Source organism: Anastrepha obliqua, chromosome 5 (assembly GCF_027943255.1).
Source record: "Anastrepha obliqua isolate idAnaObli1 chromosome 5, idAnaObli1_1.0, whole genome shotgun sequence".
Lineage (NCBI taxonomy): Eukaryota > Metazoa > Arthropoda > Insecta > Diptera > Tephritidae > Anastrepha > Anastrepha obliqua.
Window position 1 is genome coordinate 30834994 of NC_072896.1, and position 24742 is coordinate 30859735.

The 24742-nt window shown below is 31.4% G+C and overlaps 1 protein-coding gene across 7 annotated transcripts in view; it reads right to left on the bottom strand.

Moving 5' to 3' along the window:
- The window catches only part of LOC129249415 (pneumococcal serine-rich repeat protein), a 221395-nt gene extending 197031 nt beyond the window's left edge, over positions 1–24364 (bottom strand). For 6 of the 7 annotated variants that reach the window (XM_054889224.1, XM_054889219.1, XM_054889221.1 and 3 more), the window contains exons 1-2: positions 24065–24364; positions 7665–7994 (exon numbers count right to left, since the gene is read on the bottom strand). The gene's annotated coding sequence lies outside the window, so the exon portion shown is untranslated. The remainder of the gene's footprint in view (positions 1–7664; positions 7995–24064) is intronic. The other variant, XM_054889220.1, reaches the window with a different exon arrangement.
- Positions 24365–24742: the final 378 nt, after the last annotated feature.

Below are 24742 nucleotides of genomic sequence, written 5' to 3' on the forward strand. Positions count from 1 at the left end.
CGTTCACAACCTGAAACACGTCCAAGCAGCTGGTAAATCACCAACTCATTTGCCATAACTGCGAATGCACTTGGCGGGCCTGTCCAACTGGTTTTTATGAGCGCATACATAGTGAGTGTTAAGTTGGCTGAGTGGTGAGTGGTGAGTGCGCCGAGTGCTGATGTAACAAACGGACAAATGAAAGACTTAAGCAACAAACTTGCTGCCTATGGCGTTAGTACTTTCAGCTTAGATTTTCATCAACTTTTGACACTTTGACACTGACATTAGCAATTTTTCGTGCCATTTTACACATTTTTCTTTTTATTTTGCTATATAATTTTTGGGTGTGTTTTCTGTGCGATTTCTTGGAGCGCGTTTAATACATTGTAGCATTGATTGACAGTTATGCTAAGTTGGAGTTCAAATTTAATTGGCTTTGGAAATTTATGGTGAAATTTTGTGTTAAAGGTGAAAACGATAAAAAATGTGCATCTTCTGTGCAAAGAGCATCCACAATTTTGTATAGGAGAAATATTGTCAAACAATTTATTGTAAAAAATTTAGCGGAACATAAAACTGTTAACTCTAAAAATTTTTGAAAATTTTACTTCAAAAGTTTGAAATTTTGATCACATAGAAAAATATGTCAAACAACTTTTTTGAGAAATATTGTTAAACATTTTCTTTAAGAAATCAAAATAGATATTTTCATTATAAATTATAAAATAAGAAAACCAAAAGCTTAATATTTGCACTGTTTATTTTAGCAATTTGTTGGAGAATATATTCACCTATAATCAAAATAATAGGAGCATGACGAAGTACTAAGTTTAAACTACACTTTTTGTAATTCATTTTTTTATATTTTTATAAAAGTTTAGTTCTACTCCGAAAAATATATAACAAAAAACTCAAAACACTCCGAAAATTTTTCAAATATATATTTAATAAATTCCAAAAACTACACCAGAATGCGAACTCCTTATTCAGAATTTTTGGACAAGTTCACCTGTGTTTGAAGCAACAGGAGCGCTACAGAACAACAAATTTTAACAACTTTTCTTGTCTTAATTTTTTTTTTGATTTTTATAAGAGTATATTTAATTTTACTACGAAAAATTTATACCAAAAAACTACAAACTTTGCGAAAAATTTCAAATATTTAACAAATTTCCAAAAGCCACATCAAAATTTTGAACTTCTCACTCAAAATTCTGAGTAGAGATTTAATTTTATATAATATCTAATTTTAGCATAACAAAGTGTGAACTTGAACTTGCTCAAATTTTCAGTAATTTTTTTTAATTTTGTCGCTGAAGTGTCTGATATTTGCTTTCATATAAGAGGATATAAAAGTCTTTCGAATATTGGCTTTCTATGGAAGAAAAATCTCATCATGGCATACAAAAAATTGTTAAAAATCAACAAGAATTTTGAGCTGCTTCAAATTTACACTTTATTACACTAAAATTGAATGGGCAGCATACACAAATATTCTTATTCATATGCTAAAAATTATGAATTAAATTTTTTTTAATATGTTAAATTTTTGTGATTTTACAAAATACGGCTATTAAGCGTATAAAATGTTTGCTATACTAAACTATATATAATATTTTATTAAAAAAATGTATTTTAATAAAAGAAAAGCTAAATACAAGAAGAAAATTATATCAAAAAAAAAAAAAATAATTAAATACAAAAAAAAACATTAGCATACAAAATAAAAGTTAAGTCTTGGTAATTCCTCGGGCTCCTATTATTTTGAATATAGGTGCAAGTAAAATTTTTAGGAACCTTGATATGCGAGCATTTCTCACAATTACTAGTAAATGCTTACATTTAGAACTTTATATGTTTAAGGTTATTAAAATTGTCTCACAAATATCTTCGTAGGACATTACTGAACGGTCTCTTCAATAGGACTTTCCACACTTTAAATATAGTAAAAAAATTAATCTAGCAAAAGCTTACTATGGAACATTCACAATAATATCTCGACTTACACAGCTTCATTTTTAATATGAAGACCTTTAGGACTACAATTATGAAACTTTGATTCACCCTAAGGAAGAAAACTAAGACAAACTTGACTATAACTTTGTTCTACAATAATGATCTACTTATTCTCATATCTACTTGTTTCCACCAAAAAGAGTTAATTTGTCGTGCAGAGCAATAAAACAATATATTTTTTTTCACTTCAGATTGAATAAGAGCAATTTAGACAGTGGATTAAAATAAATAAAAGAATAATTGGTGCGTAATTGGCCTCCTTCTATTTGTGGCGTGCGTCTTAATGTTGTTCCACAAATGGAGGGACCTACAGTTTCAAGCCGACTCCGAACGGCATGTGTTTTTTATGAGGAGTTTTTTCATGGCAGAAATACACTGCCTATAGGCGACCGCTTTTAGAAAAAACTTCTTGTATTATTTGATGTTTGAACCTATGCACTCCCGAATGGTAGTCCATAGGTGGCTTCCATAGATTAAATAAAATAAAAGTATGCAGATGTCTGACAGAATTCGATTTTTACAACACCTATAAAACAGTGCGGCAAATTTAAACTTTTTTTCTTACTCATCGAAATCGGAAATCGATAGGAACGCGATACTTTAACTCAATGGTAGAAATTTTTTTTTTTTTTCTTCATCACATCAGAATCTTTTTGAGGGACTAAAAAGCGTTAAAGCGTTAAAAAAAATATATATGGATATCAAATGAAGGTAGAGTGACAAGAGAATTGATAAATATTTTTTTTAAATAATTCTTGTCAAAAAATGTGAAAAATCAACAATCAGAACTACACTCAATCATTAGTCACAGTGCAATCGATCGCACTGTAAGACGATACGTTTTTTAGTAAGGAGAGAAATCCCTTTGTAGAACGATGGCATCGGAAGCGTATATCAAAATCTTCAGAGTGCTCGAACCATGGAGACGAACAACATCCAAATTAAGTTTGCGCATTGGTGATTAAGGTTGTATTGGAAAATTATAAATAATATTTAAAGTATCAATCTGAGACTGAAATATTATATTCAAGCATATAAAATAAAATTCCAAGAACAATTTTTGCATAAAATATGTTAACCCTTTATTGTCCTTTATCAAGAGATAGAGCTCGACCTTTTATGCTGGAATTTTTTTTTCAAGAACTCCAAAACTTTATTTGTGGCCAACAGTGTTAAGGCTTAGTGGCAGAGAAAACCTAAACAATTCACACTCTGCGGCAACAGCTGTGGCAATATCATTCTGGCATCACTTAAATGAGCCCTTTTGTATTGCTCTTTAATTAGCTTCTCAGTAGGTAATTAATTAATTAATTAGCTCCACAGTAGAACCATCGAATCTGCTTTGTGAAAGGCAGATCACTAAGGATATTCGCCGATTCTAGGATCGCCAGATAGTTAAATATTTCTTTTCGGTAGACAAAAGAATATCATTTAGTCTAGTGTTTCCCAACAACCGAGAAAAGATTCAAATACTTTACTACTTTCTGATTGTTTCTCATCGCTATGGCTGGGACAAAACCCCCTTGATAGAAAATTCATTCTATAGTATAGCAGAATATAGTCAGTAGGATATGTGTCCTGATATTCTACCACGCACTACCAAGCCTATGGATAGATGATCAAGGTTAGTGAACAGCGTTAGATAGTGCCCAAGGGTTGGTCACCGCACATTTGGGTTTTGAGCCCATCAAAAATACGGAATGTGCTCACCTAATTAAGTTACTTTATTTTCTCCAAATTTCTTATATTTTTTTCGAACGTGTTTTGATTAATTTTTTATTATTTTATGCACAGCAAGTACGTCATGAATCAATGTTTCAAATTTAATATAGTACAAAATTTGCAAAAATTTGAAAACTTAAAAAGAAAAATGTGATCAAAATTGTCAACCGTTTCTGCGGATGAAAATTTGTAACCCATTCAATTTTAAAATTATATAATAAAGTGTAAATTCCAAGCCACTCAAAAATCGCGTTGATTTTTGAAAATTTATTTATTTTTTATTGTTTTTTCTAATGATGTGGAGCAATTAATCCACATAAAGGGACTCCAAATATTTGTTAAAAACCAAAATGAATTCTATTATATCATAAGCATAAGTTTTCTAATAAAACTTATAGCAGGAAGGGTACTGAAGGTGAGGTCTCAGAGACCTCCTACCCGGTCATTGGATTTCCCCAACTGTTGTGAAATGGGAATTTCACAATTTATTTCTCAGAAAAGTGCAGAAAAGATGGAGCTCCATTTCTTTGTGTGCAATTTCGAAACCTCTTTGGCACCAGCACAATAGTCGGAGGACTCACAAAGTTCTGGTGACTCCGCGCCATTCACTTGATCAAACTTGTAGGTATGTTTACCGGCCATTGAACGATCGGCATACATGGTGAAAAGCGAGGTTTACCATTTAACCCTCAATGCAGAAACTGAGGGGATCTTTCAAGGAAATAGACGGTTGAGGGGTTTCTCTATAAATATCCTGATTTGGCAGCCAGTTAATTAAGGCCACTGAGTGCTTTTTTCTTAGATAGCCTGGGGCAGCGCGCCAAATTAAATGCCATCAATCTTCTTCATTTCATTAAGAGCTCTGGCTGGCTGTTGATATCTACCTCTTGGAGGTCTCATAATGCAAGCATTTTACACACCAATCTACCTTTAATTTAATTTTTTGTATTTGATATTTAAAAAATCCTCCGAATAACTCACGCTAAAGTCCAAAAATTATATTTTTTCGTATGCACTTTAAGTTCAAAGAGTATTAAATAAATTTAATTCCTCAAAAAAAGAAAAATAAAATAGCAACAAAAACAAATATCCCAAAAGCTATAATTACAATCCCAAATTCCAGTTAAGCCCAAACTTATTATTAATTTTGAAAAATATGTGCATATTTGCATAGAAATATGAGGTGTTTTTGGTTGGTTTCAGAAACATACCCAGGCCATATAATAATACCAATACAAACAATTTCATTATAGTTCTGTTTTATGTGCAAAATCATTTCACGCCCCAAAATACCACAATGCGAAATTCCGCAGAACCTTGTGACGACATTTGCTCAAATCAACACAAAGTTCAAGCAAAATCCTCGCAAAAGAATATGCAAAATTATATGTTTGCATATGATAATTGTATTCGTTTTTTTTTTGTATTGTATTTATTTACATTTTCAAATATGCCTGGTAAGCAAACAAGAATAATACAATAGGAAACGTATTCGTCTGGTTTTTTTCTTCTGAAAATACGAAAAAAAGCAAAAACCAACAAATTCAGAAAATCGTACGAGCGCTATGAAGAATGCAAATTGGCCGTGAATATTTAAGCAGAAATATAAACAGAAATATAAAAGAGCCGAAAACAGCTGTCAAAGCGCAATAAAAATTCAGCAAGTACCCATGCTAAATTTACTGACACACATAGAGATAGACGAATAGGTACTTACACACGCGTATGTGTTGCATGAGTGGAGTTGAAATTTTGGTATGTTAATTATAATTGCATTGTACGCTAGAAGTGGTCTATAAATTAAAGTAAGCACCACTTAACTACTTGCATATACATATATGTGTGTATGTGTGCATTTAACTATCGATACAAGTGTATCTGACAGATCAGCATCGTAAGTAAATAAATAAATTAACTTAATATCTCTCCTTAACAAAAATTACCAACTCATTACTCGTAATCCTACATTATTCTTAACAAATGAATATTGAATGGCAGTTAAAAACATAAAATTTAATGATGCTCCTACATTTCATAATTAAACATTTCATATTCGATTAGTCATTTCTGTACTGTGCTTGTACGGGTATGCATTTTTCCAATGCAGTTACTGCTGTGGTTTCCAAGTTCGTTGCTTAAGTCTTTTGCTTGTAGCAAAAGAGTCATAAAAATTAATGGAATTGACAACTCAAGTAGGTGGCTAAGATCAATGCCATTGGTTGACGTAAAATGCAGAGTCACATGAAGGGAGTTTTTGTGTTTTTTGTTTTTTGGCTTTTTTGCTAAATTATTTTTACTGTTCAATATAATTTGCTGGTGGATTAAAACAAAGAAGAATAACCGAAATTTTATATGCAACAGTGTCATTTGGTGTGAAGAAAACGAAGGTCAGCATTGGAATAAGGCATGCACGTAGTAAATGGTCGTGAAGTGAAGTCGAAAAACATGAAGTGGCTTACATACATACATATATAAGTATATAAAGGGTGGTTAAATTTCAAGGGCCGGTGTTGAATGTGAACCACACCTAAACGTCAAGTTTTATTGTGCTGAGCATTGCTTTTTTTGTTTCGCGGGTTTTATTTTATTTCCCACTTTCCCTGTATTACTACCGAAAAGATCAGCAAAACCCTGCATAACTTAGAAAAGAAATTATTAAAATGTACTTGCACTTATTTTACTAAAATTTCTTGAGCCATGTTATAGACTTTAAAGTTGCGTATTCTAGAGGGTGGTTAAATTTTAAGGCCCAATGTTGAATGTAAACCACACCTAAACGTCAAGTTTTTTCTGCACTTCATTTCACATTTTTTAATTTCAGACTAATTCAATTTGAACCGTGGAAAGATACACAATCCAGCAACGCGTTAAAGTTATTCAGGCTTATTATGAAAACGGGCGTTCAAATCAAAATGCATATCGCGCACTTCGTGATTTTTTCGGTCAATCTAATCGTTAAAAATGTGCGTACAATCGGAAAAATTGTGCAAAAGTTTGAGCAAACCGGGTCTGTAGGAGATGTAAAAACTCCAGTGCATGCTCGTATAGCTCGTACTGGAGAAAATAATGCTGCTGTTCGCGATAGTATGGTTAAAGAGCTGTCTACCTCAACTCGTCGTCGTGCCCAACAATTGCACCTCTCACGCTCCGCTCGTCGTTGATGAACATTATGCATAAAGACTTGCATTTACACGCTTACAAGGTGCAATTGACTCAAGAACTAAAGCCTCTTCATCATATTAAGCGTCGTCAATGGTCAGAATGGTGGCAGGAAATGGCAATAGTAACCCGCTTTCCGCTTAACCACCCTTTATAAAAAAATTTAACAAAGAATAGAGTAACTTAAGCAAAAACTATGAACTTGGTCCAGGTGCTTGTCATTTCTGTAAAAAAAAAATCATCATCATAATCATCAATAACACTAAATTCTTGTGCAGCCCATTGCTTCCGCAAAAAAAAATATGTGAGAATAAAATTCTTACTAATACTCAATATTCAGATTAAGCAGCAAATCGAAACGAAATTCAAAATAAAATAAACATTTTTTATTAGAATAAAACAGTAAAATAACTTACAAGAGAACTAAAAATGCATAGAGATAATAGCGGATAAAAAGGTGGCGCAAAATTAATCACTTTGCCAGAAGATTTATATAATTTTTGCAATTGGCTTCCATCAAATTTAGCTCTTGTGAACTAGAAAGCTGCAAATGACAAGCAGATAAGCAATGGAGCGCTCAAATAAGCAATGGAAAGCTCAAAATAAGGACTTTCATCACTCCAAATATTTTTTTTTTTTTGTTTTTATTCAAAAAACTGTTCAAGGACAAAATTGGTTGACTAATTTTACGCCACCTTGTGCTAATTCATTATTTCACTTACATACACTTGCACATTAAATAATTTTTCTCCATATTTTCATTTAAAAACCTTAGTTCCACCTACCTTTTTTTAGTGAATGTTGTTTGCGCCAAAATGCGTGGTTGCTTTAACTGGTTGTCTTGGCTTATTTCGCCCAGTGCCCCGTTCAAGTACGCAGACACAAATGTAATAACAATAACAGAGTCACGCATGCACAGCGTCACTTAATTGACAGTTAGTTGTAAGTAAACTTTGTATGTAAAATTAATTTTTTGTCAGTACAATTTTTACTGGTTTCTTAGTGCGCACCTTTTTATTTGGCAGCGGCACAAGATGAGATTTTATCGAATGTTTTTTTATTGTTTTATTGTTTTTTATTTTAAGGGATTGAAAAAAGCAAAAAACTTCCGGGACCTAGAGTGCAGAAAAGAAAAAGGGTTGTTTAGTATGATGAGAAATGGAAATAAATTAAGAATTTTTTTATTTTATTATTAATTTTTTTTATATAATTTATATTTGATAAAATTTTATGAAGTTATAATTTGTTTTATTTTGAACTAATGCAACTAAATTAAGTTAAATTACATTTTAAATAAATTTAATTGAATAGAATTTTTTATTTTCTATTTAACACATTTCTGTTTAATTTGATTTGATTTTTTTAAATCATATTTTACCGTAATTTTTAGTTTTGTTTCAACTTTTATTTTGTTTCTGCATATATTTTATTTATTGCTGTTTTTTTGAATTGAATTTTTTTACATTATTACATTTACTGTAACTCAAAATAATTTGATTGACTTTAATGAGATAAAAAATATTACATATACTTTCTTTCACTTAAGGGGACCCGGCGGTCTAGACATTTAAAAAAATTCGATTTTTGGTTTTTTCGATATTTCGAAAGTATTGTATCTGAAGAATATACTGTGAAAATTTCATGCAGAAATTCCCAATATTATAGCTTCTACAGCCGATTAAATAGGGAGCGGTCCGCGCGCTCCTGTAGGTTAGGTTTGGCAGCCGAATCGCACATAGAGGCATGCCACTTAGATCACGTGCACTCCTGTATCTCAAATTTTAAACTCATTTATCTCGAAACGACTTTTTTCGACCTGGTGTTGTCAAAAAAGAAAAACAACTATCCAACCGAATTGTCTGAAATTTGAATATGTTGTTCAATGGCTAACACCCGTACTAGAATCATATAATATTATTAATTCATTTCTTCGTATTTTTTTGATTAAAAAATTGAATAAATAGCCCGATTTTTAGAGTGTCAAATTCGAAACTGCGCCATTGTGTCATTTTTTTTTTGTATTCTAGTACGGGACATAGCTACAGTCATATTGATTAATAAGTCTTTTGGTTTTTGTGTTTCAGATAAATAGAAGAGCCAATATGGAAAACACCGTCGAGGTCCAATTTTTCAGGATTGCAATTTTTGAAATTATTATAAGTTAAAAATTTTTTTTTTCATTTTGGTGTGTAAAAGAAGTTAAATAAGAAGCCTACAAAATTTAAATATCAATTTTCATTTTTAATTTTTAGTAAAAAAAAACTCCCGAAAATATCCTCAATTTCCGAGCTCTAGACCACCGGTACGCCTTAAATCAATGCATTTCAGTTTGATTTGAACTAGTTTAAATTAATTCGTTTTAATTACATTTATTTTTCTTTTGTTTTTGTTTTAAATTTTAACTGGTATTACAGTAGAAACTCGATTCTTGGTACTAGCGACACAATTTTTATTTTCATTGCGTACTCGGGCACTCCCGACATTAGGAAATGTTTATCCCTATCCCAATTTTTTTGTTTTGCTTTTCTCTTTTGCTCTTTTTGCTTTATATTTTTAAATTAAAACTCGGTCGAGTCGATGTCATTGGTAATGGTAACTTTTGGATTGAACCATCTGAATTAATTAAGAGGAAGTACTGTTTACTTCATTTACAGACAAAATAACAGTTTTGTATTAACTTTTCCATGGTGTGGTCTCATTATGGCAAAGAGAAAATTTACGAAAAACCTGGTGGCTTCCATGCTAGCAATGGTTGGGTTGCAAACTTTAAAAAGAGGTTTGAAATGCGATGGTTAAAAATTAGAGTAGAATAATTACGAAATAAAAGTGACTCCATCAACCAATTTAAAGATATTTAAATTCAAAGAAAATTACATCAGAGGAGGCAATATTAACATTTAATATATGCTTTGAATGGGTAGAGCAAAACAATACTTGCTTAAACAATGTTAAGACGCTGCAGATGCTCAGAAACGTAATGTGATACTGAAAAAGCGATTATGTACAAAACAAACCACAAACGAAAATTTCTCTAATTTCAAATGAAATTTATTCCTTTAAAGTGTATTAAATTTATTAGTTTATTAATATAATAAAAGCAAATAAACTTGGATTGCTATCAGTATATATACATATGAGCTATTTTAATTTGCAAGGACAACCTCAAAACTTGCACCGAGTCCGGTTTTCATTACATCGAAGAATCAAATTTCTACTGTATACCTATAGAATTTTTATATATTTTTTTTAGGTTTTGTTTTATTTTATATATATATTTCATTTATTTGTAGTTTTTCATGATTCCTTAATTTTTTGTAAATTTTTTGAATTTTTTTATCGAACGTTGTCACATTTTCTTTTACATATTTTTTCGAAATTATGTAATTTATTCTTTTGTATTGTATTTTATTTAATTTTTCTTAATTTTTTTAATCATTTTATACTGCCCTTTTTTATTTAATTTTAGTTTATTTTTGATACTTCATTTCACCTTAGGTTAGATTAGGTTAGGTTAGCCCCTTTCGACTTATTTAATAACATTTCTCATTTTACTTTTATTGTTATATTAATTTTATATTTATTTTTATTTTTAAATAGTATTAAATGTAATTTTTTTATATTTACTTTTTGTTTAATTTAACTTTGTAGTATTATGATTTTTTTTTTTCATTTTTCCATTTTATGTTATTTGAGGTAATTTTTATATCTGATTTCCACTTTCTTGCCTTTTTTATGTTTTTTACTACATATTTCAAACATTTTAAATTTTTTATTTTATATTACTCTGTTATATTTTATCTTAGTTTATGTTACATATCTAATTTATTTTATTGGTATATTTTTGCAATTTGTATGTCATTGAACTATATTTTATTTTAAATTTTTTAATTGGTTCTTTTATTTCTATTTTTTTTAGTATTTCTTTTTTAATTTTTATTTCTTTTAATCATATTTTATTTTCCATGTGTTTTTTTTTGAATGGGTTAATTTATTTCTATTTTTCTAGTTTTTTTTTATTTTTATTTCTTTTAATTATATTTTGTTGTTGTTGTTGTTGGTGAAGTGGTTGAGTATTTCCACTGAAATATTCCTAATTAGTGACCCGCACCGTCTTACTACCACCGTCCTCGTGTGATGATGTTTTTTTTTTGCTCTAAGTCAGATCCTTTTAGTGACGTCCAAGTATAGCAGCAAATTCTTTATCTCCATGTCTGAGATCTCATTAATTTGATGCAAGAAAGGCTTAGCAAAGGAGCGAAGTAGTGACATAGCTAGCCCTGGACATTCACATAAGTAGTGGAAAAGACTTTCCTTCCCCCCTTCCGCTGGACAGCTTCTGAAGATAGGATTGAAGGGTAGGTTGAGTCTAGCTGCATGATCCCCTGCTTTCCAATGGCCTGTATGGGTTGCAGTGATGCGTGAGGCGTTTGGCCGAGAGCATTCTGACAGATCATTCGTCCTTTGGATTTTGTATGACGGCCATGGGTTTTTTGTTGTAATACATGTAGTTAGTTGCTTTCATCTTCTTTCGGCTAAAGCATGATAGTGTGAAGCAATGGATGCTTTAAATGTGTTGAGTGGGGTGGAGAGTGTCACTGTCTCTGCTATTTCTAGTGTCGAACCTTTTCTTGCTAGCTCATCCGCTATCTCATTACCCCGTATGTTCCTATGTCCAGGAGCCCATATCACAGTGATTTCAAGCCAATGACTTAGCAATTCCAGCTCTTCTCTAAGATTAGTTTGGATGAAATGGAGTTGGAGTCTAAGGCCTTTATAGCTGCTTGACCGTCTGAGAAGATAATTATAGTTTACTTTACATTTATTATTTTTTTTTTAATTCGTTAATTTTACTTTACTCATTTTTTCATTTTGTTTTACTCTACACCACGTATTTTATTTCACCTTTATATTTAAATTAATTTATTTTCGTTTGTATTTGTTTATATTTTTTAATTACTTTACTTTTTATTTTTTTCATTTTTATTTCATTTAATCATATTTTATTTTGCATGTTTTTTTAATTGGTTAATTTATTTCTATTTTTCTAGTTTTTTTTTTATTATTATATTTTATTTAACTTTTTTCTTTTTTTTTAATTTCATTAATTTTACTTTACTCAATTTTCGTTCATGTCTTACTCTTTTCCACGTATTTTATTTAACCTCATTTAAATTAATTTATTTTGGTTTGTATTTACTTATATTTTTAAATTACTTTACCTTTTATTTATTTAATTTTTTATTGTTTCATCGTATTAAGTTTCGTTCAATTTTATTTAGTTTTTCCCAGTTTTTTTTTTAATTTTATTTTACTGTGTTATTATTATTAATCTATTTTTGTTTTGTTGATTTAACATATTTTTGTACATTCTTTTATTGCTTTCATATTTTTCTTTCATATTTTATATACATATTTCTTTTACTTTATTTAATTTATTTGAATTTTTTAAAGCTTAAATAACAACAGAATTGTTAAATAAACAAAAAGATAACGCAGCGCTAGCAATGGAGGCTTTCAGCAGTTGATTTTTTTGTTTCACATTTTGATTTTAATTTGCTTAAGGTATTTGCATGTTAATATTTATTTCTGTTCCATTTGATTTTAGTTTATTTCATTTTATTACAGGTTTTCACGAATTTTATTGCAACCTATTTATTAGTAAAAACGCGTTAAAAATGCCTGGGAGCCACCCTGTTTGAGGATCTCGAGGACATCTCAAAAGTGGATCTTCCAGCTCTGCTTAGATTCGCCAAAAGCTTTGACATTCTACATGAAGTCTACTTCAGGTATTCGTAGAGGTCGGTCTCCATCTGGTATCGCTAGGGACCAAAAAATCTGTGCGTGACTTATTGCCAACCAGGCTAACCTCACCTAACCTATTTAATTAGGTTAGGTGAGGTTAGCCTGGTTGCCAATAAGCCACACATAAATTGTTATTTTTATTTAATCGTAAATTTTTTTAGTTTTATTTTATTTATTAACGTATCTTGTTTCAACTTATTTTATTAGAACTAATTTTTTTACTTCTTTTTATTTATTTATTTTTTTTTTTTATTCCTTTATCCATTTAAAATTTAAAAAAATTTAAATTCTCTTCTTATTCCGCTTAGTATTATTTAAATTTTTTTTGGGCCTATATCATGGCGCTTAATATTTTTTATCAAATTTCATTTCAATCGTTTTTTTTATTTTTATTTAATATTTATTTATTGCTTGTCTTTGTATTTAAATTTTTAATACTATTCTTTTTTTGTTTTCTTTTAGTCTATTCAATTTTAGTTTAGCTTATTTTACTCTATTTTATTTCTGTTCATTTGTCATACTTAATTTTAGATTATTTCAGATTTGTGGTTTTATTTTTCCAATTCATGTTATTGAGTTTAGTTTTATTTAGCTTTTGTTGATTTTTATTTTACGTTCTGTTAATTTTTTATTCTACTTTATTTCATGCTATATACTTTTTTTTGTACTACATTTTTTATATATTTTTTATTTTTTTATATTTTAGTTCTTCTTCTTTAATTTGCTTAAATGTTCTTGTATTTTTTTATTATTTTATTTTATTTTTTTAATTTTATATTATTTTCCTTTATTTTATTTTATTATTATAGTAAAATCATTCATATATTCTCATTTATTTTACTTCATAAAAATATCTTGTGTTTATTTTTGGATTTCTAAAGCAAAATGAGCATCGCTGATTGGCACAACTAACAGAACTTCAATACTTCTCATTACTTACAACAACTTATAAAATATTAATAATAATAAATCATAATAATTATATGCCTTTTTGTGTAAGTAGAAAAAATTAAACATTTTCATTTGTGTATTTTTCACACCCTTTTTCTCTATCGCGCTTATTTCTCTACATATTCACCGCCTATCGAACGTCCACCTCAGCGAACAGCTGTTCATTTTAGTCAAACGTAGAAACTCGTTTTATGTGCTGCTGTGTTTTTAAAGCTTTTCAACCGGAAATGTGCGACAGTGACGTAGCCACCGAAAAAAACAAATATTCCTTTACTTCCACTACTGCAGACTTCATAGGAATTTCAGTAGTGACAGCAAAAACTTCTGACTTTGCTTCAGCCATTACCTTCATCCTCGTCTTGTGGCTTCTTTTTGCAACTTCATGAATTTCGTACCTGAGTTGCTACATTTTTGCCCTTTCACTACCATTAATGTTCTGCCGTATTTCTATAGACTTGAAGCATTCTTACGAACGAACTGAATATCAGAGCAATAACACATTTTTTTATTTGCAGATTTTTATACCAAATTTCTTAGCTATGAAAAATAGTTATTTTGTGGCTTGAAAGCGCGCTGCTTTTTGCTACTTTTCTCGAATAATATTTATTTTATATTAACATGCAATTCAACTTTAGTTTATTTACCTAATTTTTTGTTTATTTACTTTTTTACTAATTTTCGCCATTTTTTCTTACATAAAAGAAAATACCTTTTTGTGTTATTTGTACCAATCTCACATTTCAGCCTTTCGCTTTTTTGCACTTTAACGAATGCAATGCATAAAAGCCTCAACACTCGGCGCTCAAAAGCATTAGTGAAATGTGCACAAAATGAGACAATTAAGGTAAGATTGGCTGTCTTTTGGCTTTTTATGTGTCTTGACTTGAATTTCTTTCACTTTCTTCACAATTGAATTGTATGCAGCAGCAAAAGTAGTTGATATATAAATGCCACTGCGACTGCGACGACTGCTTTTGTTGTTGGTCACTACAAGTACATTTTTTTGTTTTCGTTTGTCTTCTACACGCTTTCTTGTTTATTGTGCTTTTGCATTGTTGTATATTTGTTGTATTTTCCTGTCTCGACACACTTGGCTTAACTCTGGGTACTAAAAGGCTGCAAGGCAGTGGTCTTGTCTGTTTCACTTTTGCCACTTTTGTACCTTTATTCACTTTTTCGAAAGGAATTGGGGTGTGGAGGGAAAACGTGTGTATTTTATCTAACCGTCGAGGCTGTGGGCTTTTGTGTTCAGTTTCATACTTTTGGTTTTTCTATAGTAAGTACACATTTTTTTCAAATAATAAATGGTGTTTTAAAGAAGAATCTTACTAATTTACGAGAAAATATGATTTCTATGAAATTATATTAAAGCAAAAAAGCTGTATTGAATTTATATATTTTTGTCTAGTATTTTTCTACGTCTCATCTCTTACGTCTACCCAGACTTAGAGGAAGGGAATGGAATTGCTGTGACCAATTCTTAATGGTAATTAGATACATTTTTTCATTGGTTCTAGACTTATCTCTATTCGAGCGGGGTCAATGGTCACCTCAACGTTCCTTGTATGCCTCTTTGCTGTACTGACCACTTCCTATTGAAGTTCTTCAAATTATAAGTCTAAGTATTCAAAAAAAGTAACTGATTTGAAACATTCGTATTTTGAGAACCTTTACGGCTAAGAAAAACCTGAACAAAATATTTTTAGTAATATTTTTCAGCGTCTATATAATTTTTTTCTCATTTCTTTTTCAATATAAATCACTTAGTCACAGAGTAAATATTAATTTCATTTAAGCTTAATATTTTAATTTAAAAATCAGATATATTTTGTGAGTTAAACTTAGCCGTAGCTTCCTTGTTTAGATATTTATTCTAAAGTACTAAAAGTCTTTCCGTTTTGAACCGCAATTATCCCATATAGCATACAAAGATATGATTTACGATTTCCGGAAGTTCGGCAAGTTAACCCTAAAAGTTTCAGTACAGCGAAGAAAGACTAAAAAGTAAAATATCTCTATCAGACACATTTTGCACTACCTTGGCACCAACTTAAGAAATGTCGAATTTCAACTTTGTCGTCTTAAGCTTAAATATCATCAACAATGTCTTAATAATTCAGAATCAAATTTAAGCCAAGGCTCACTTCATTCTGGCGCTTTTTGCTGAAGAAAAATGCAATAACAAACCAGGCTGAGAAGGTGCCAAAGGCGTTCTAGAGAGCTATTCTCTACAGTTTGTACTTGTACGGGAGAAGATGAAATGAAGAGCAAAAGCTCAATAATAGTTCATTTACTTGATTATATTTTTTATATTTTTATATTATAAATAAATATACAACAAACAAAATTTTACAGCACTAACAAAGCAAAGCTTGAATCTGAGCCTGTTAAAAATAATAAAAATCCATAATCTCAATATCAACAATGATGCTCCATTGATAAGATCACCGGATTTGGCATCCATCAGATCGAAAACAAAACCCATGCCGACCACAACCACTGAAGAGAATAGGTTTAAAATAACATGCTTGCAATAGCAATGAATAGAGCCCGCGAAAAGAATATATCACCGCAAAATTTTGACAAATTTTTACTGATTATTTACTTATTTTTTAATTTAATTTTATTTAATAGGTAAGTTCGTGCGGTTTTACAACAGATGGCGTAACTTGATTATTATTCCATCGATCCACATTTCCAAACATTCATTGGAGAGCTACTGTCGTAAGGCACAAACGTCAGTATAAGTTTTTTATTTGAAGCGTAAACAACAATATTTTTACCACACTTGAAAATGTCGAATTTCGTGCCAAATAATGTGTTTTTGCGGGGAATTCTTCTTCATTATTTTAATATGAAGAAAAAAGCAGCCGAAAGTCATCGTATCTTGGTGGAAGTTTATGGTGAGCATGCTCTAGCTGAGCGAACGTGCCAGAAGTGGTTTGCACGCTTTAAAAGTGGTGATTTTGGCTTGGAAGACGAAGAACGCGAGGGTGCGCCGCCAAAGTTCATGGATACCGAATTGGAGGAATTGCTCGATCAAGATCCGGCTCAAACGCAAGAAGAGGTTGCAAAAACTTTGGGAGTTGATCAATCAACCATTTCCAAACGTTTAAAAGCCATGGGAATGATCCGAAATTCAAATTTCGAAAAAAAACCGCACGAACTTATTCATAGACCTAAATGTTTGCCATTCCAATATTAATTCAAGTTTTAGAGAATTGTACAAATTTTCATAAATATTTCAAACTTTTTAATCCTCCTGTTGTAGGGCACAAAAACGGCCATCATATCGAAGCGCAAACCGCCAATATATCTAGAGCTAAACTTTTTAATCAGAATTTAGAAAAAAATTTGGATGCACAATTTTGTAGTCCAAAAAATTTTAATTAAGTTAATTTTTTTTTTGTTATAAATGTATAGCTCTTTGTCTAACAAAGCTCCACATAAATCCATACGTCAAACTTTATAATAAAATTCGGAGAAATTTGGCAGATCTACGAACAAATTTCAAAATTTTTAGTAAGATTAAAAAAAATTGTTTATCAGATTTAAAAAAAAATGTGGGTACATTGTTTTATAGCCAAAGAAATTTTAGTCTAATAAAGTGCAAGTTTGTAATTGTTACAATATTCAGTTGATTTTTTATCATTTTTTTCGTTGACGATTAGGTCATTTCCGACTTATAAAAAAATGTAGTCGGGAAAAAAAATGATAAAAAATGGCATTTTTTAGCGACTTCAAACTTCCTCTTTATTATACACGCAATTTTTAGGCTATAAAACTGCGCACCCAATTTTTTTCTTTGAATTCTAGTTAATTCTAATAGTTAAACATATTTTTTTTTTTTACTTCTGATTTAAAGCTTTGAATTCTGATGAAAATTTGTCCAATTTTCTAATTTTTGAATAAAGTTTGAAATTTATATTTAAAAGGGTTTTTGTTAGATAGATATTATGCAAACAAAACAAAGGGGCATAGAGAAGAGAAGCGAAATAGTCCGAACTGGTAAACGTTTTGAGGTGTTATATATATTTTTTTTTTGCTTGCTATAGTTGTTGAAATTTTCCAAATACATAAGTGGGGCAAACTGGCAAAGTGTATTGATCCCTGCACTGAACAATCTAATTTCATTTTATTTCGGATAGAAAAAAATTGTATTGTATTAAACTAAGTAATAAAGTGCTGGATTGGAAACCCTTTCCTACCATGCGCAAAAAGTAAAGCTTTGCCAGTGCAGAGAGATTCTACACTTGGAGAAACTTCAAGGCTCAACAACTTCCTCAACCTCCTTTCATACGAGATATAGTCTAGCCATTCCTCATCAGCCGCTTCATTTAAGCTAAGAGCCCACAAAAGTCGTATTCAGTGATAAAAAAAGATAAGCAAAAATGATCACTCCTGAGCTAACAATGGAAAGTAGCCAATGTCAATTTGGGCAACATTTTATAAAAATCTATGAGTTTCATACACCTATGTGACTCTCGGATATTTAAGATCCCGTTTAAAAATTGCAATGGAATATGGGGCTAATACTGTGAATACTGGATGATTATATGAAATAATTAGAATAGCGTGAAAGTTTTTCTGGAGGAGAGTGTTATATGGAGGAAAGTGTTATAAAAAAGAAATTTTAATAATCGTAGCTGAGAGCATAACGGACTTGGCCACACTTACTCTGAAGTATACTCTAATATATTTTCATTTTTATATTTCGGTTGAGTACTATTACTTTCTTATGTGGTTACTGTTTTTTTAACTCAAAGATTTCTACGTTAAAATTATAATCACGCCATTATATTTATGTTTCTTACTCTTCATATTTTTTGTTGAAAAACTCGCATTCGGTTTATTTGATTTATTTTATAAAAATATTTTTATTCATGTATGATCATTTAAATGAATAAAAAAATATTGTAAATAGTTTTGTAAGATTTCCATCAAAAATAAATGAATCTCTCTATATGTTTTTTAAAAACATATTTTTAATTTTTTGATTTAAATTTTTTTAATATTTTTTTTTGTTCCTTCTTTTCCGAAACTCCTTAGACGCATTTTTAAAAGCTCAAATATTCTTTCACTATAAACTAGGAAATTATGAAAATATATTCTTAGTTAAAAAATATACTTTCTATTGTAAGATTTGCAAAACTCTCAACTCAAACTTAACTTAACCAGAGTAACCACATGAAACTGCAGAAAAGAGAAAAAGAAAACAAAATAAACAAAAAACAAAAAACCAAGAGCTGAACTTCTTTACAATTTATCGATTGTTTCTTGATTTTTTGGAGATTTTTTAGAATACAAACTATTATATTTCTTAAATAAAATAAAATCATAAGCATGATGGGATCTTATTACACAAATTGTAACTATAAAAAAATTATATAATTTTCATACTTTCTTGCTAGATGAATATGACATTGAAAAAATCTATATTTCAAAAAGTTTCATTTTTTTTAATTTTGGCAGTTTGTAAAAATATGACAATAAGCACCAATAAAAATCATACTTGAATTTCTTCTTTAACTTCTTTTAAGCTATTTTAAAACTAAATTTTATACTCTAAACAAGCTACAGACTATAGTTTATATTCCATTCCATATTCTAAATTGGATATGACAAAAATAAATATTTTTAAAAGATGTATAATAGTTTCTTCTATTAATAAAAGAGAGTGTCACTAGAAATAGTATTCCCTATGCTTAGGATTTTACTTAATTAAAAAACTCTAGTATTTTAAAAGAAAAACCAGAAAGATCGAAAAAATCTCATGAAAATTGTTCAATTTTTTGTTGTTGTTTTTTTATTTTCTTTTTATTTTTTACTATTTATAGATGTGCAGTTTTGTACCTAATTAGTATTTTAGTATAATATAATGCAAGTGCCATATGGCTTCTCTTAAATGTGTAGGCGTTAAGTTTAAGTTGAGGGTTTTGCTAATCTTCGCTATAAAGCTCACTCTCGTATATTTTTTATATTAAGAAAATTGCTAATGGTAACCGGACTGAATTTGCATAAATTTACCAGAAAATTGCATACCAGAATAGGCTTTAAACTATCCACAAAAAAGTTTTGAAATTTTGATTAAATTTCGTGACTTCTTTATTGAAGATTTTTCAAATCTTTGTGACTTCGATATACCGTATGTTTACTGGCAGTGTCGAAATAGTCTGTTATTTGTTTTTGTTGCTTTAGTTGTGGTTTTTCCAAAGAATTTGAAGCTTCTTCATTAATTCCCTTTAAATGCTGTAAGTAAATATGAATCACTACAAAAAAGAGATTCAAGATAAATAAAGAGTGTAATTTCTATCCAAATCGAACTTGAATTTATTTTCAATGTCAAGACTCATTCCTGACATACTGCACACACTTAGGTATATATGTTTCGCTTTTGTTAGCCATATCAAATATTTTTCGTAAAATGAGTACTTATATTTGTTTCTTGCAAAAGAAGGTCCGTCTATAGTTTTCTTAACAGCATTGCTGCCACACTCTGGCCATCCGTTTTTATCGAAAACATTATTTAAAGAGTATCTACGAGTAAGCTGAATAGGGAGTAGGAAATCCAACAGCTTAGCATAGCCAACCTACAGGTATATAAGTACTTCCTAACTCCTTACATAACTGGCCCAAATTGACTCACTTAACGATTTTTGAATGGCACTCTCTGCTTGCTTTATATATGTTGAGCCATAAAAATCTAGATCAAAATTTGGTTTCCCTGGTTCGTTATAGACTCATTAGTTAGACAAATATCGTTTTCTTTTTCTGTACTTAATTATTTTTGATTTCTACAGAAGAAGGTCTTTCCATTCATTTCTCAATACTGAAACTTTTTTCCAGAGGTTTCATCTGAAAAATTATCTAAAAACGTGGTTAAATTGTGTATAGAGTAGTAAGTCATTCAGCTTGAATGTATTGAAATAAAATACCTAAGAAGATTTAATATACATCCCCTAACAGCTTACCAAATCCCTTAAAATTGTCTTTTCAAGTTCTCAATCACATTCCCACCAGCATTGATTACTCTGAGAAATAATATTGAACTCTACTTAGAAAACAGCGATGCATCTGAACTCTGATGCCTGACTGCTTGATTTTTTCCAGGTATATGTAAATCAAAATATATGAAGGAAGGCTTACAAAGAACATTTTATTTCACAATCTCATTCAAATACAAATCTACGATCGTTAGCAAAGTGAACTAATTAAACTTGACTTGATTTAACTCCAGCAATAAGAAGCTGGCATCAATCACATTGATTTAGCTAGCTGATTCGTTATAATTATTATGACTTTTCACTATTAGGGGTGTTCACAATAAGCTCATAAGTTCTTAAAGTTGATAATTTGAGATATATTTTTTTTAATCCGCCTACAGCAGAGTCAAGTAACGAGCTATGAAAGGGACAAGCTTGCTTATTTGAGTAGTAATAGGCACAATTTCTTTCTTAAAGAAGCGCAATACAGATGGAGTCCTATTTTATCGTAAGCTATATCAAGAAGACTTTCGCTTCAGTACGACAGAAGCAGCACGCTTAAAGTGCTCGGGATCCCAAGCCACTCAATTTCACAACTCATTGCGGTGGTCACCGGTCACTGGATGATGGGGAGAAGCTTGAACTTCCATAGAACCGCAATTAGAGAAGCTGTGGGGCTACGGCAGATATAGAGACTTTCTTTGCAAATGTCCGGGTCTGGCGGCGAGGCGCTTGAGGTTCCTTAGTGTGCTTTTTGAGGAGAGTCTGGGGTAGCTCTTCAGCCTAGAGCCCGTTGCCCTGCTCCACTACATAAACAGCACTGGATGGCTGTAGATGATATTTCTTCCTTTAAGTTTTTGAAATTTTTCGTAGGTAGCGCTCTACCTTATGGTACCAAAACGGCACTCTAGTGCTACTTGCAGGGTACCCGTGCTACTCTTGCTATATAACCTACCTACCTAGGAAAAATATCTATCAGCTGTTGCAAAACTTTACATATCAAATTAGAGTAAGAAATCAGAGCGAGAGAAAGAAAAACAGGATCTGAACAGTTAGAAGATGAGAGATGAGATGGGTGAGAATACCTCTGTTATCATTTTCAGAAGAAAAAATTAAGTTTTGCTTCTTCCAATATTTTATTTGAATTTTTTTTTTTTTTTGGAATTTATAGTTTTAAATATTATTTTTTTCTTTACTGCAAATGTTTTAGCACTAAAATAAATATTTTTTTATTATTATTATTTTCTATGGTTCCAGGGAGGAACGAAGGTCCACATATTTTTCCTAACCACTATTAATTCGTACCCCACGATTTCTTCACATATACACCCCGTTGCAAGATCATAAACACACCACTATTTTTTTGTAAAAATATAATTCACATTACAACAAAAATCAGAGAACGCAGAGCTTCAGACTTATACAAAATTAAAAAAAAAATTGGAATTATTTAAAAAAAATTGTTTTTTAATAGGACTATGTTTAAGTTCGTGCGGTTTTTTTCGAAATTTGAAACTTTATTGACGTAAAATGGTTACAAATTTAATATTCAAAGTATTGTCCATCGCTTACTACTACTTTTCCCCATCTTTCTGGCAATTCACGGATTCCCTTTGTGAAAAATTCGGTCGGTTTTGCCGCAATCCACGAATCGATCCATTTTTTGACTTCATCGTAATTACGGAAGTGCTGGTCAGCCAGGCCATGTTGCATCGATCGGAAGAGATAGTAATCGGATGGCGCAAGGTCTGGACTATACGGCGGGGGGGGGGGGGGGGGGGGGGGGTAGGACATCCCATTTGAGCGTTTCTAAGTATGTTTTGACCACTTGTGCAACATGTGGCCGAGCATTGTCATGTTGCAAAATAACTTTGTCGTGTCTATCGGCGTATTGCGGCCGTTTTTCTCGCAGTGCTCGGCTCAAACGCATCAATTGTCGTCGGTAGACATCCCCCGTAATCGTTTCATTCGGTTTCAGTAGCTCATAATACACAACACCCAGCTGGTCCCACCAGATACACAGCATAACCTTCAGGCCATGAATATTCTGCGCCGACGTCGATGTTGAAGCATGGCCAGGGTATCCATACGTTGCCCGACGTTTTGGATTGTCGTAATGGACCCACTTTTCATCGCCAGTCACAATTCGATGCAAAAAACCCTTTCTTTTGTGCCGTTGAAGCAGTTGTTCGCATGCCATAAAACGGCGTTCAACGTCTCTTGGCTTCAATTCATACGGCACCCAATGGCCTACCTTTCGGATCATTCCCATGGCTTTTAAACGTTTGGAAATGGTTGATTGATCAACTCCCAAAGTTTTTGCAACCTCTTCTTGCGTTTGAGCCGGATCTTGATCGAGCAATTCCTCCAATTCGGTATCCATGAACTTTGGCGGCGCACCCTCGCGTTCTTCGTCTTCCAAGCCAAAATCACCACTTTTAAAGCGTGCAAACCACTTCTGGCACGTTCGCTCAGCTAGAGCATGCTCACCATAAACTTCCACCAAGATACGATGACTTTCGGCTGCTTTTTTCTTCATATTAAAATAATGAAGAAGAATTCCCCGCAAAAACACATTATTTGGCACGAAATTCGACATTTTCAAGTGTGGTAAAAATATTGTTGTTTACGCTTCAAATAAAAAACTTATACTGACGTTTGTGCCTTACGACAGTAGCTCTCCAATGAATGTTTGGAAATGTGGATCGATGGAATAATAATCAAGTTACGCCATCTGTTGTAAAACCGCACGAACTTATCGATAGACCTATTATTTCCTCAAAAAGTTCAGCTTTTAAACCAGATTTTTTAGAATTTTTCTAGTTATGCAGTTTTATATTTTGTAACCCATTGATTTCTTGTACAACAAAATGCAAGTTTCAAGTGACTACAAAATAGTGCTGTTTCTTGAGAATTTTTTTGCTGACGTTGCTCTTCCCTATAAAAAAATCCTGCATGTACTTTAGCTACCAAAAATGGCCATCTGGACCTAATTAGGCCTGCTTCCTGGATACTGACTGGATCCAGCTACTTTACCCTGACCCATCTTTAGTTTCGCCTTAACAAAACCTCACCTATTAACTTCTTTCTCACTTCACACTACTTAGTTCAAGTGGTTATGTTACTTCAGTTCTATGCATTTCTTATATTTTTCATTCGCTGCTGACGTCATATCCCTAGTAAAATTCAATTACTCGCTTCCCAACACACAAAATATAAATCATTTTCAAATCGCTCAGTCAATTAAAATCACTGCAAAAAAATTGCCAACACAAATATCGCTCTGCTTCTCCCCCTTTTGTCTGCCGCTCTGCTCATCATCAGCTAATGCTCATTTTGCTTTGCAAATTTTGTTTCACGCTTTATTATTTTCGAGTTCACTGCTGTCACTTTTATTGAGCTTTTCACATTTTATATGAATTTTCACACACATCCTCAAGTGGCATTACCAATTTGATTTGCAGAAAATATGATAATTTCCAGTCACTTTTCATAAAATACTTGATTTTATACAACTTTTTCGCGTTTTGTAGAATATGTTTTTCTCGTATTGTTGTTATTTTTTTTTTTTTTGCAAATTATTTACACGTATACTCATGCATATATTCCAATAAGTCAAGTTGTGATGTTGGAGGAATAGAAACAGAAAAAAACTTGTTTCACCGTTTTCGTTGCACCTTCGCCAAGTTTTTCTACTTTGAATTTTACTTTATTTTTCGTCGTTTTCTGCGATACCGAACCGTCGCTGTTGCCCGCCAACGCTGTACTAAAAGAGTTGCTTGACTGCGTCGCGCATTAAATAAATTTTCGCCGCTGACATCATCGCTCCGCGCTCACGGGAGGCTCACGGGTATAAGGTGTCTTGGCCGTTGCGTAGAGGCGTTCAAGCGCTCTTTCTTGGCGGCGGCAGCAATTGTTGTTCTCTGTTAACATTTCTTGTTGCTTGTGTGAGTTTGGTATGACTATTGTTGTTAGAGCCACTTTTTTTTAGTACTAAGCCGGCTTTTTTTGCCAAGGTTTGTACTAAATTAACCGGCATTTTAATGTAAAGAGAAATTAAGTTGCAAAGAGAATTGCTGCACACTCTTAAGTACTTGAATGAGATCACATATTGAATTTGAATCATT